The sequence below is a fragment of the Pseudophryne corroboree genome, unplaced genomic scaffold (genome assembly GCF_028390025.1).
Source record: "Pseudophryne corroboree isolate aPseCor3 unplaced genomic scaffold, aPseCor3.hap2 scaffold_478, whole genome shotgun sequence".
NCBI classification, from domain to species: Eukaryota; Metazoa; Chordata; class Amphibia; order Anura; family Myobatrachidae; genus Pseudophryne; species Pseudophryne corroboree.
In genome coordinates, this window is record NW_026970090.1 from 319,260 (window position 1) to 331,712 (window position 12,453).

Here is a 12,453-nt window from a genome sequence, read left to right on the forward strand (position 1 = left end):
CAGTGGAAACTGTGTGCTTTTCAGGAGCTCTCCTGAGCTTTCTGACAGAAAGTATTTTGTTAGGTTTTTAATTTTCAGGGAGCACTGCTGGCAACAGACTCCCTGCATCGAGGGACTGAGGGGAGAGAAGCAGCCCTACTCTCTGAGTTGCAAGGTCCTGCTTCTTAGGCTACTGGACACCATTAGCTCCAGCGGGATTGGTACGCAGGATCTCACCCTCGCCGTCCGTCCCAGAGCCGCGCCGCCGTCCCCCTCGCAGAGCCGGAAGATAGAAGCCGGGTGAGTATGAGAAGAAAAGAGACTTCAGCGGTGGCAGAAGACTTCATGATCTTCACTGAAGTAATGCACAGCACTGCAGCTGTGCGCCATTGCTCCCATACACCTCACATACTCTGGTCACTGTAAGGGTGCAGGGCGCCCTGGGCAGCAATATAAACCTCTTTTTGCCAAAAATATAACATATATACAGCTGAGCACTGTATATATGTATGAGCCCCCGCCAATTTTACAGTTTAAGCGGGACAGAAGCCCGCCGCCGAGGGGGCGGGGCTTCTCCCTCAGCACTCACCAGCGCCATTTTTTCTCCACAGCACCGCTGAGGCAGCTCCCCAGACTCTCGCCTGCTGAAACCACGGTAGACAAGAGGGTTGAAAAGAGGGGGGGGGGCACATAATTCGGCGCAAATTACATACAGCAGCACTACTGGGCAAACATTAAGTTACTGTGTTATTCCTGGGTTATATAGCGCTGGGGTGTGTGCTGGCATACTCTCTCTCTCTGTCTCTCCAAAGGGCCTTGTGGGGAAACTGTTTTCAGAAAAAGCATTCCCTGTGTGTGTGGTGTGTCGGTACACGTGTGTCGACATGTCTGAGGAAGAAGGCTATATTAGAGAGGAGCGGGAGCAAATTAATGTGGTGTCTCTGCGACAGCTGATTGGATGGATATGTGGAATGTTTTAAATGCTAGTGTAAACTCAGTGCACAAAAGATTAGACAAGGCTGAAGCTTTGGGACAGTCAGGGTCTCAACCCATGCCTGATCCTATGTCGCAGGGACTGTCAGGGTCTCATAAGCGCCCACTATCCCAGATTGTTGACACAGATACTGACACGGATTCTGACTCCAGTGTCGATTACGATGATGCAAAGTTACAGCCAAAATTGGCAAAATCCATTCGATATAGGATTATGGCAATAAAAGATGTTTTGCACATCACAGAGGAACCCCCTGTCCCTGACAAGAGGGTACATAAGTACAAGGGAAAGAAGCCTGAGGTAACCTTTCCCCCCTCACACGAGCTGAACGAGTTATGTGAAAAAGCCTGGGAATCTCAAGATAAAAGACTGCAGATTTCCAAAAGGATTCTTATGGCGTATCCTTTCCCATCAATGGATAGGTTAAGATGGGAATCCTCCCCTAGGGTGGACAAAGCATTAACACGCTTATCCAAGAAGGTAGCCCTCCCGTCCCAGGATACGGCTACCCTCAAAGAGTCTGCTGACCGCAAACAGGAGATAACCCTGAAGTCCATTTATACACATTCGGGTACCTTACTCAGACCGGCAATTGCGTCGGCCTGGGTGTGTAGTGCTGTAGCAGCATGGACGGATACCTTATCTGAGGGGATGGATACCCTAGATAAGGATACTATTTTATTGACCCTGGGGCATATAAGAGATGCTGTCCTATATGTGTGTATGCAAAGTACAGGTGGTGCTGCAGGGCTCACACCCTTTTACTTGTCTTGTAGAGCAACTCTGGAGCTGTTATTGGATCCATCTGCTGCAGGCCTTCCCCCAGGAATGCTTGCACTAGTTGTTGCATTTGGTTTGTTGTTTGGGGGTGCTTCAGTATTAGGCAGCCTTCTGCCCTCCCATGTTCATCTGAAAATATGTGTTCTCCCTGCAGTTGTTGTCCCCAGATGAGAGTTCCCTTGTGCTGCCTCAGTTGAATCTCCTTTACATGACAGAGATGTGCCTGAGCAGCGGCCCTCCCCAGCCCTATCCCAAGTCATACTTATTTTGCATAGGAGATACCATGGTCATGAAGATTGTTCTCCCAGGGTGAGGTTCATTGATTGCATTCTGGGTATGCTGACCCCTGTGATTTCCACAAATGTGGGAAACTCGACTGCATTATTTGTGGTAGTGGGGGACTGTGTTTGTTCTTTCCTCTGGTCAGCTCTGGTAAAAGTCAGATTTATTTGTCTCAGATCTTCCTCTAGCCTTGTTCTTCTATCGAGAGTTTCCTTGTGCTGCCTCAGTTGGATCTACTTCACTTGACAGGGGGGTGCCCGAGCAGCGACCCTCCCCAGCTCTAGCCCAACTCCTACTTACCTGCCAGGTGAGATACTATGATCATGAAGTTGCTTCTCCCAGGACAAGGATCACCCAGGTACAATGCAAAGCTTGAATGCTTCAGGGGCTGGGGCATAGCCAACATGAGCCCCACACCGAAGTAGGGTGGAGGTGTTTAATGCGAACTAGGGGTCATCCAAGCGCCGCAAAAGGCCGCCATGCCCTGCACGCCCCTTTTCTCTTTTCATATGCAGACGAGGGTTGAAGCCAACTTTGACCCACTGCTTGGATGACATCACCATATGCAAATCCATCTGCTGCAGGCCTTCCCCCAGGAATGCTTGTACTAGTTGTTGCATTTGGTTTGTTGTTTGGGGGTGCTTCAGTATTAGGCAGCCTTCTGCCCTCCCATGTTTATCTGAAAATATGTGTTCTCCCTGCAGTTGTTGTCCCCAGATGAGAGTTCCCTTGTGCTGCCTCAGTTGAATCTCCTTTACTTGACAAGGGAGGCATTTTGGATTTTTTCTTTGGGTACCCTTACACCTGATGGTCTGAATGAGAGCATCGAACTGAACAACATTGGCAGTCTCTGAAGATTTTTTCTATTGATTTACCTAATATATTATTTATTGAATATCCATTTATTGTATGTTTAATAAATAAACAAAATTATTAGAAGTAGCTATTTTGGAAACAGCTTTCCTCTTAGGATGAAACTGTATAATCCTGTTGTGTGTGTTCCTTTAAAGTTCTTTAGTAAAATCCACTAGTAATGATGAACATCAGATTTCTTCCTCCATCCTCTTTTTACACTTTCTCTTGGTTCTATATATATATATTTTTCTATTTTTATTTTTTTCCCCTCCTTCTCCCAAAAGGACCCCCTCCCCCCCCCCCCCTCCCTGTTTTAAATTTTAAAATCTTTAAATATTTAAATCTTCGAATCCTTAAATTGTCTGTTTAATATTTATTTTTTCTTCAATTCTTTTTGTTGTTTAAACAGCAATGTAGTTATTCCAGGGGTTAAAATAATGAAATATAGAAATAATATTAACAAAAATTAAAGGTAAAAATGAATTGATAGAATGATCCCATTAAAAGTAAATAAATAATATGGATGTTAAGCTGAGCAGGTTGGATTCGAACATGGGACTAGCTGCATAGAGTGCAGGTGATGTTTCCCCTGCGCCACAAGAACTGCTTTAGTAGTGGCATGGATTTATGTTACCCTAAAAGGTTTTATATAAGTAAATGGGGATCCTTAGTGCTGAGTCTCTGAATTATGTATATGTGATTATAGATATGAGGTATTGATTGAAAGATTATAGGTTAATCTGTATATAGATTATATATGTTCTGTTATTTTTTAAACCACCTTGTTGCTTATTTTATTATTATTTTTAATCACCATGTTGCTTATTTTTATATTATGAAATGCCTTTATATGTGCAATTGCAATTAGAAAGTTGTTCCATATGTGAGTCATTACATGTATGCATCCAATTAGTACATGTATGTATCCAATCAACTAATTAGTAATGCTATTGGTCCGGTGCATTTTAAAAAGAGCCTGCTAGGCTGCTGATGTATCCTCTGACGAAACCGCTCTTGGATAACAGCGGAGAAACGCGTAAGTAAGGTGATTACCGGACACTCTGATTGCTGAGATATAAGCCCGTTCATGAACGAGCTACATCACGGCGGACGTCTGATGTAAAGACAGCGGTGAAGGGGAAAAAGCAATTTGAGACCGAGCAAAAGGAGGTCTCTACCCCACGGCAGGGAGAAATATCCCGACCGCGAGTGCCAATAAGATCCAGCCACGGTTAACGGGGGTCGTAGCATACCGCTGTGTTTCACCAACCATCACAGCGCTCTCCCCCTGTTTTCTTTCATTACTCACGTGAGTTACATATGAACTTTAACTGCAGTTAATAAGAGGCGTTGGTTACAACTGTTGCTGTTCATCCACAAGAAGGAATTTAATGTATCAATTACAATTGGAAAGTAACGATTAAATTACAACAGCTGTATCCAGGAGGATTTTTTGGACACTTTAATAAACATTCCGTTGTCATCAAGGGCAATATGAAATAGATCCTGATTACATTTAGATATGGATAGTGGTGCCTATATATGTTGACTCCATTGTATTTTATTGAATGTGGGTTTCTTCTGTCTATATATATTTTTTAAAAATAAAGAGCTTGTATATTTTATTTTTTGCGCTCCCTTGATAACAAGTGTGATTATCTTTAAAATTTGGTTTATTATTGGTAGAACAGTACTACCTATGGGAGCAGCATTTTATAATATATGGTGAAAATTAATAGATGTATAAAGATTAAATAAGCAACAAATTGGTGAAATAGATACGTTTTGATAGGAGCGCTGGGTTCTATATATATATATTGACATTTGGTTATATATATGTATAGACTTTATAAATTCTTGACAGAGATGTGCCTGAGCAGCGGCCCTCCCCAGCCCTATCCCAAATCATACTTATTTTGCATAGGAGATACCATGGTCATGAAGATTGTTCTCCCAGGGTGAGGTTCATTCATTGCATTCTGGGTATGCTGACCCCTGTGATTTCCCCAAATGTGGAAAACTCGACTGCATTATTTGTGGTAGTGGGGGACTGTGTTTGTGCTTTCCTCTGGTCAGCTCTGGTAAAAGTCAGATTTATTTGTCTCAGATCTTCCTCTAGCCTTGTTCTTCTTTCGAGAGTTTCCATGTGCTGACTCAGTTGGATCTCCTTCACTTGACAGGGGGGTGCCCGAGCAGCGACCCTCCCCAGCTCTAGCCCAACTCCTACTTACCTGCCAGGTGAGATACTATGATCATGAAGGTGCTTCTCCCAGGGCAAGGCTCACCCATTGCACTCTGGGTGTGCTGCTCCTGCGGTTTCCCCAAATGTTGGACACTTGACTGCATAATTTGTGTTTCCCCTGGTCGGCTCTCGTATAATTCAGATCTCTTTGTCTCAGGTCTCTCTCCAGCCTAGTTTGCTGTCTGTTTCCACTTCTCTTTTCTTGAGTTGCTCCCTTCTATGCCCTTGCGCACTATCTTGACTTCTCCCGTCTGCTTACTTTGTGCCTTCCAACGCACAATGCAAACTACAGGTAGTGCTGCAGGGCCCACACCCTTTTACTTGCCTTACAGAGCAGCTCTGGAGCTGTTACAGTGCCCAGCTGCTGCAAGAAATCAGCTTGAATGCTTCAGGGGCTGGGGCATAGCCCCACACCGAAGGAGGGTGGAGGTGTTTAATGCGAACTAGGGGTCATCCAAGCGCCGCAAAAGGCCGCCATGCCCTGCACGCCCCTTTTCTCTTTTCATATGCAGACGAGGGTTGAAGCCAACTTTGACCCACTGCTTGGATGACATCACCATATGCAAATCCATCTGCTGCAGGCCTTCCCCCAGGAATGCTTGCACTAGTTGTTGCATTTGGTTTGTTGTTTGGGGGTGCTTCAGTATTAGGCAGCCTTCTGCCCTCCCATGTTCATCTGAAAATATGTGTTCTCCCTGCAGTTGTTGTCCCCAGATGAGAGTTCCCTTGTGCTGCCTCAGTTGAATCTCCTTTACTTGACAGAGATGTGCCTGAGCAGCGGCCCTCCCCAGCCCTATCCCAAGTCATACTTATTTTGCATAGGAGATACCATGGTCATGAAGATTGTTCTCCCAGGGTGAGGTTCATTCATTGCATTCTGGGTATGCTGACCCCTATGATTTCCCCAAATGTGGGAAACTCGACTGCATTATTTGTGGTAGTGGGGGACTGTGTTTGTTCTTTCCTCTGGTCAGCTCTGGTAAAAGTCAGATTTATTTGTCTCAGATCTTCCTCTAGCCTTGTTCTTCTATCGAGAGTTTCCTTGTGCTGCCTCAGTTGGATCTACTTCACTTGACAGGGGGGTGCCCGAGCAGCGACCCTCCCCAGCTCTATCCCAAATCCTACTTACCTGCCAGGTGAGATACTATGATCATGAAGGTGCTTCTCCCAGGGCAAGTCTCACCCATTGCACTCTGGGTGTGCTGCTCCTGCGATTTCCCCAAATGTGGGAAACTTGACTGCATAATTTGTGTTTCCCCTGGTCGGCTCTGATTTACCCAAATGTGGGAAACTTGACTGCATTATTTGTGGTAGTGAGTGACTGTGTTTGTGCTTTCCTCTGGTCAGCTCTGGTAAAAGTCAGATTTCTTTGTCTCAGATCTTCCTCTAGCCTTGTTCTTCTTTCGAGAGTTTCCTTGTGCTGCCTCAGTTGGATCTCCTTCACTTGACAGGGGGGTGCCCGAGCAGCGACCCTCCCCAGCTCTAGCCCAACTCCTACTTACCTGCCAGGTAAGATACTATGATCATGAAGGTGCTTCTCCCAGGGCAAGGCTCACCCATTGCACTCTGGGTGTGCTGCTCCTGCGATTTCCCCAAATGTGGGAAACTTGACTGCATAATTTGTGTTTCCCCTGGTCGGCTCTCGTATAATTCAGATCTCTTTGTCTCAGGTCTCTCTCCAGCCTAGTTTGCTGTCTGTTTCCACTTCTCTTTTCTTGAGCCGCTCCCTTCTATGCCCTTGCGCACTATCCTGACTTCTCCCGTCTGCTTACTTTTTGCCTTCCAACGCACAATGCGAACTACAGGTAGTGCTGCAGGTCCCACACCCTTTTATTTGCCTTACAGAGCAGCTGTGGAGCTGTTACAGTGCCCAGCTGCTGCAAGAAATCAGCTTGAATGCTTCAGGGGCTGGGGCATAGCCAACATGAGCCCCACACTGAAGGAGGGTGGAGGTGTTTAATGCGAGCTAGGGGTCATCCAAGCGCCGCAAAAGGCTGCCATGCCCTGCACGCCCCTTTTCTCTTTTCATATGCAGACGAGGGTTGAAGCCAACTTTGACCCACTGCTTGGATGACATCACCATATGCAAATCCATCTGCTGCAGGCCTTCCCCCAGGAATGCCTGCACTAGTTGTTGCATTTTGTTTGTTGTTTTGGGGTGCTTCAGTATTAGGTAGCCTTCTGCCCTCCCATGTTCATCTGAAAATATGTGTTCTCCCTGCAGTTGTTGTCCCCAGATGAGAGTTCCCTTGTGCTGCCTCAGTTGAATCTCCTTTACTTGACAGAGATGTGCCTGAGCAGCGGCCCTCCCCAGCCCTATCCCAAATCATACTTATTTTGCATAGGAGATATCATGGTCATGAAGATTGTTCTCCCAGGGTGAGGTTCATTCATTGCATTCTGGGTATGCTGACCCCTGTGATTTCCACAAATGTGGGAAACTCGACTGCATTATTTGTGATAGTGGGGGACTGTGTTTGTGCTTTCCTCTGGTCAGCTCTGGTAAAAGTCAGATTTCTTTGTCTCAGATTTTCCTCTAACCTTGTTCTTCTTTCGAGAGTTCCCTTGTGCTGCCTCAGTTGGATCTCCTTCACTTGACAGGGGGCTGCCCGAGCAGCGACCCTCCCCAGCTCTAGCCCAACTCCTACTTACCTGCCAGGTGAGATACTATGATCATGAAGTTGCTTCTCCCTGGGCAAGGATCACCCATTGCACTCTGGGTGTGCTGCCCCTGTGATTTCCCCAAATGTGGGAAACTTGACTGCGTAATTTGTGTTTCCCCTGGTCGGCTCTCATATAATTCAGATCTCTTTGTCTCAGGTCTCTCTCCAGCCTAGTTTGCTGTCTGTTTCCACTTCTTTTTTCTTGAGCCCCTCCCTTCTATACCCTTGTGCACTATCCTGACTTCTCCTCCCGTCTGCTTACTTTGTGCCTTACAATGCACAATGCAAACTACAGGTAGTGCTGCAGGGCCCACACCCTTTTACTTGCCTTACAGAGCAGCTCTGGAGCTGTTACAGTGCCCAGCTGCTGCAAGAAATCAGCTTGAATGCTTCAGGGGCTGGGGCATGGCCAACATGAGCCCCACACAGAAGGAGGGTGGGGGTATTTAATGCGAACTAGGGGTCATCCAAGCGCCGCAAAAGGCCGCCATGCCCTGCATACCCCTTTTCTCTTTTCATATGCAGATGAGGGTTCCAGCCAACTTTGGCCCACTGCTTGGATGACATCACCGTATGCAAATCCGTCTTCTGCAGACCTTCCCCCAGGAATGCTTGTACTAGTTGTTGCATTTGGTTTGTTGTTTGGGGGTGCTTCAGTATTAGGCAGCCTTCTGCCCTCCCATGTTCATCTGAAAATATGTGTTCTCCCTGCAGTTGTTGTCCCCAGATGAGAGTTCCCTTGTGCTGCCTCAGTTGAATCTCCTTTACTTGACAGAGATGTGCCTGAGCAGCGGCCCTCCCCAGCCCTATCCCAAATCATACTTATTTTGCATAGGAGATACCATGGTCATGAAGATTGTTCTCCCAGGGTGAGGTTCATTCATTGCATTCTGGGTATGCTGACCCCTGTGATTTCCCCAAACGTGGGAAACTTGACTGCATTATTTGTGGTAGTGAGTGACTGTGTTTGTGCTTTCCTCTGGTCAGCTCTGGTAAAAGTCAGATTTCTTTGTCTCAGATCTTCCTCTAGCCTTGTTCTTCTTTCGAGAGTTTCCATGTGCTGCCTCAGTTGGATCTCCTTCACTTGACAGGGGGGTGCCCGAGCAGCGACCCTCCCCAGCTCTAGCCCAACTCCTACTTACCTGCCAGGTGAGATACTATTATCATGAAGGTGCTTCTCCCAGGGCAAGGCTCACCCATTGCACTCTGGGTGTGCTGCTCCTGCGATTTCCCCAAATGTGGGAAACTTGACTGCATAATTTGTGTTTCCCCTGGTCGGCTCTCGTATAATTCAGATCTCTTTGTCTCAGGTCTCTCTCCAGCCTAGTTTGCTGTCTGTTTCCACTTCTCTTTTCTTGAGCCGCTCCCTTCTATGCCCTTGCGCACTATCCCAGGATAATTATTGTAGCTGGTCTGCGGGTAACAGCTCTCAGATCCACTTCTAGAAAAAATGCAACAATGTAATTTGAGTGACAAACTGCAGAGATGAACCCTTTCTGTGACTGCTGCACAGGGATCACACAAACTCTATTCATAGGGCTGACTTCACTTAGGGGAGATGTTCTCGCACCGCAAAGAAGTGCGAGTATATACCGCACTTACGGTACCATTGGATTTACAGATATTTTCTTGCAATACACTATGGGGGTCATTCTGAGTTGATTGCTCGCTAGCAGTTTTTAGCAGCCTTAAAACGGTGGAGTTAACATATCTCACGTGGAAGGTGGTCATGTTATTAGCCTTGGCTTCGGCTAGGCGAGTGTCGGAATTAGCGGCTTTGTCACATAAAAGCCCATATTTGGTGTTCCATGTGGATAGAGCGGAATTGCGGACCCATCCTCAATTCCTACCAAAAGTGGTCTCATCTTTTCATATGAACCAATCTATTGTGGTGCCTTTTGCTACGCGTGACTTGGAGGATTCCGAGTTACTTGATGTGGTCAGGGCTTTGAAAATTTACGTGGCCAGGACGGCTAGAGTCAGGAAAACTGAAGCGCTGTTTGTCCTGTATGCAACCAACAAGATTGGTGCCCCTGCTTCAAAGCAGGCTATTGCTCGCTCGATTTGTAACACGATTCAGCAAGCGCATTCTATGGCTGGATTGCAGTTACCGAAATCGGTCTAGGCCCATTCCACGAGGAAAGTGGGCTCTTCTTGGGCGGCTGCCCGAGGGGTCTCGGCACTACAGCTGTGTCGAGCTGCTACTTGGTCAGGTTCAAACACCTTTTCAAAATACTATAAGTTTGATACCCTGGCTGAGGAGGAACTCATGTTTGCTCAATCGGTGCTGCAGAGTCATCCGCACTCTCCCGCCCGTTTTGGAGCTTTGGTATAATCCCCATGGTCCTTACGGAGTCCCCAGCATCCTCTAGGACGTTAGAGAAAATAAGATTTTAAACCTACCGGTAAATCTTTTTCTCGTAGTCCGTAGAGGATGCTGGGCGCCCGTCCCAAGTGCGGACTACTTCTGCAATACTTGTATATAGTTATTGCTTCAATAAGGGTTATGTTATAGTTGCATCGGTCCTGCACTGATGCTACAGTATGTTGTTTTTTCGTACTCATAACTGGGTAGTTTATCACAAGTTATACGGTGTGATTGGTGTGGCTGGTATGAATCTTGCCCTGGATTAACAAAATCCTTTCCTCATACTGTCAGTCTCCTCTGGGCACAGTTTCTCTAACTGTGGCATAGAGGCGCATAGAGGGAGGAGCCAGTGCACACCCAGAACTAAAGTCTTTCTTAAAGTGCCCATGTCTCCTGCGGAGCCCGTCTATCCCCATGGTCCTTACGGAGTCCCCAGCACCCTCTACGGACTACGAGAAAAAGATTTACCGGTAGGTTTAAAATCTTATTTTCTACTTTATTCTTTTCTATCCTAGTTTATTACGACCAACTCTCATCCAAGGAGTTTGATATTCTACTACCTGCATGCAATTTAAATTGCTTAAATTGTTTATATGGTTGATTTGTCCTTCACAACCCATAATCTGCAACTTGGATGTACTTGTGTCATTGAAAATCTTATAATAAAAATGTTTATATATTGAAAAAAAAAGTTAAAAGACATATGCATTCAATATTTGAAGAAACAAAATAAAATAAAGCTATTGACAATGCTAAATTCCTTGTCGTATAAACAACCCTTTATGAAGCTAAGAACACTGTACGCTGTTTACTTAAGAAGTACCGTAATGGTACGCTATTGGCGTAGCGATCGCTCAGCCGTAGGCGAGACGCTCAAGCGTCACGTTCGCTCACGGCCCAGTGATCACAGGACACGTTATTGGCTATGTCTAGGGGAATGATTCGCTGTAGCGTAGCGTACGCTCGAGACCACGAGGAGGTCACCAGCGATGCAGACGCTCACAACACTATACCTTTATGTTAAAACCTTATACCAATGAAATACACTGAATACCTTAATGTGAGTACAGGGTGTAAATGCAACCTTGTGTAACCTGACTAACTACAAAGCTGCTTGAGCGTCACCGACGCTCAAGTGAACACTTAACACTATAGAAAATACACTGATACTGGTTTAGGTTCCAAAGCCTATTAACTGTATTATATCTAATATACTTGTAAAAAGGGGATAACAGTACAAATGATACACTACAATATAACAGAGACTTCCTAACCACAGAACTAAACAATAAATACAAAAAGACAATACTACACTGACCTAAATGCAATACAGTACAATACTATAATACTATGAGAGATATAAGAGAAAAGAGGAGAGAGAGAGAGAGAGAGAGAGAGAGAGAGATGGAGAGAAATTGGCTCACAGAAAGACAATGATTACGGAGAGAAACTTACGCACAAAGGGTATGATCGCCTGCGCCTCGATATCCAGCTCCCGGCTATCAGCAGATAACCGTTGATGAGAGAGTGAGAGCTGGATGTGGTCGGCCTGCCTATTTATGCCCCACACACAATGCAATCTCCTGGTCCTACAATCCCATTGTCCATTGGCCGAAGGAATTCGGCCCTGCATCATAACAAAAGGTCATAGGGTGATTCATACAGGTGGGCTGTGACGATTTCCAACAGCTCAGGTGGGTGGGAAACTGGGTTTCCCGCCGCATACCTGAGTATGTGTAAATAATAGAAATGGACATAAACTTCTTATGTCCATAACTATTCGCACGAGCGATTAATACGCTCCAAACCAACACCGGAATATTGCTAATTAAATACTCTTCCGATGGGTACCAAACACTGCTGTATGATTCCTGTTAGACCCTTCGTACGATACAAAGAGGGATTCCTCAGCTCTGGGACATTGTATTTTAACCAAACTTTCAGAATCTATCAATGGGACCATGATCTATAAACTACATTAATTGTGAAAATATGTAACGAATGAGTCGCACGCTACGACCACATAAACTCTACCGTAAATACGCATACCGCGCCTGCGTGTGCACGCTATTGCGGGTATGCGCTTCCACGGGAGAGCGTACGCACGCGCAGCGCGGACCAGTGTGCGGTGCAAATATGGCAACGTGCATTGAGACATTTTTCTGACTTTGACAGTCCACCCTTTGGCAGTCAATAATAACTGCCACAAAACATTTAAGGAGAAAAATGTAAGTCAGGGGTTAATTGATTTCCATGGTTGGGTAGGGAAGAAGAGTGGAGTAGGTGTGAA

The 12,453-nt window shown here is 45.8% G+C and overlaps 8 non-coding genes and 2 pseudogenes across 8 annotated transcripts; all 10 read left to right on the forward strand.

The window, feature by feature from the left end:
* The first annotated feature begins 2,011 nt into the window (after positions 1-2,011).
* On the forward strand, positions 2,012-2,175 carry LOC135028504 (U1 spliceosomal RNA). The gene has a single exon (XR_010224806.1). It is a non-coding gene; the product is annotated as a U1 spliceosomal RNA (small nuclear RNA).
* A 2,622-nt stretch (positions 2,176-4,797) lies between these two features.
* LOC135028495 (U1 spliceosomal RNA) lies at positions 4,798-4,961 on the forward strand. The gene has a single exon (XR_010224797.1). It is a non-coding gene; the product is annotated as a U1 spliceosomal RNA (small nuclear RNA).
* A 152-nt stretch (positions 4,962-5,113) lies between these two features.
* On the forward strand, positions 5,114-5,276 carry LOC135028508 (U1 spliceosomal RNA). Its single transcript, XR_010224809.1, has one exon. It is a non-coding gene; the product is annotated as a U1 spliceosomal RNA (small nuclear RNA).
* A 661-nt stretch (positions 5,277-5,937) lies between these two features.
* On the forward strand, positions 5,938-6,101 carry LOC135028496 (U1 spliceosomal RNA). Its single transcript, XR_010224798.1, has one exon. It is a non-coding gene; the product is annotated as a U1 spliceosomal RNA (small nuclear RNA).
* A 152-nt stretch (positions 6,102-6,253) lies between these two features.
* LOC135028505 (U1 spliceosomal RNA) lies at positions 6,254-6,474 on the forward strand (annotated as a pseudogene).
* Positions 6,475-6,626: 152 nt separating this feature from the next.
* Positions 6,627-6,789, forward strand: LOC135028507 (U1 spliceosomal RNA). Its single transcript, XR_010224808.1, has one exon. It is a non-coding gene; the product is annotated as a U1 spliceosomal RNA (small nuclear RNA).
* A 671-nt stretch (positions 6,790-7,460) lies between these two features.
* Positions 7,461-7,624, forward strand: LOC135028497 (U1 spliceosomal RNA). The gene has a single exon (XR_010224799.1). It is a non-coding gene; the product is annotated as a U1 spliceosomal RNA (small nuclear RNA).
* Positions 7,625-7,776: 152 nt separating this feature from the next.
* LOC135028509 (U1 spliceosomal RNA) lies at positions 7,777-7,918 on the forward strand (annotated as a pseudogene).
* A 695-nt stretch (positions 7,919-8,613) lies between these two features.
* LOC135028500 (U1 spliceosomal RNA) lies at positions 8,614-8,777 on the forward strand. Its single transcript, XR_010224802.1, has one exon. It is a non-coding gene; the product is annotated as a U1 spliceosomal RNA (small nuclear RNA).
* A 152-nt stretch (positions 8,778-8,929) lies between these two features.
* LOC135028506 (U1 spliceosomal RNA) lies at positions 8,930-9,092 on the forward strand. The gene has a single exon (XR_010224807.1). It is a non-coding gene; the product is annotated as a U1 spliceosomal RNA (small nuclear RNA).
* The last annotated feature ends 3,361 nt before the right edge of the window (positions 9,093-12,453 follow it).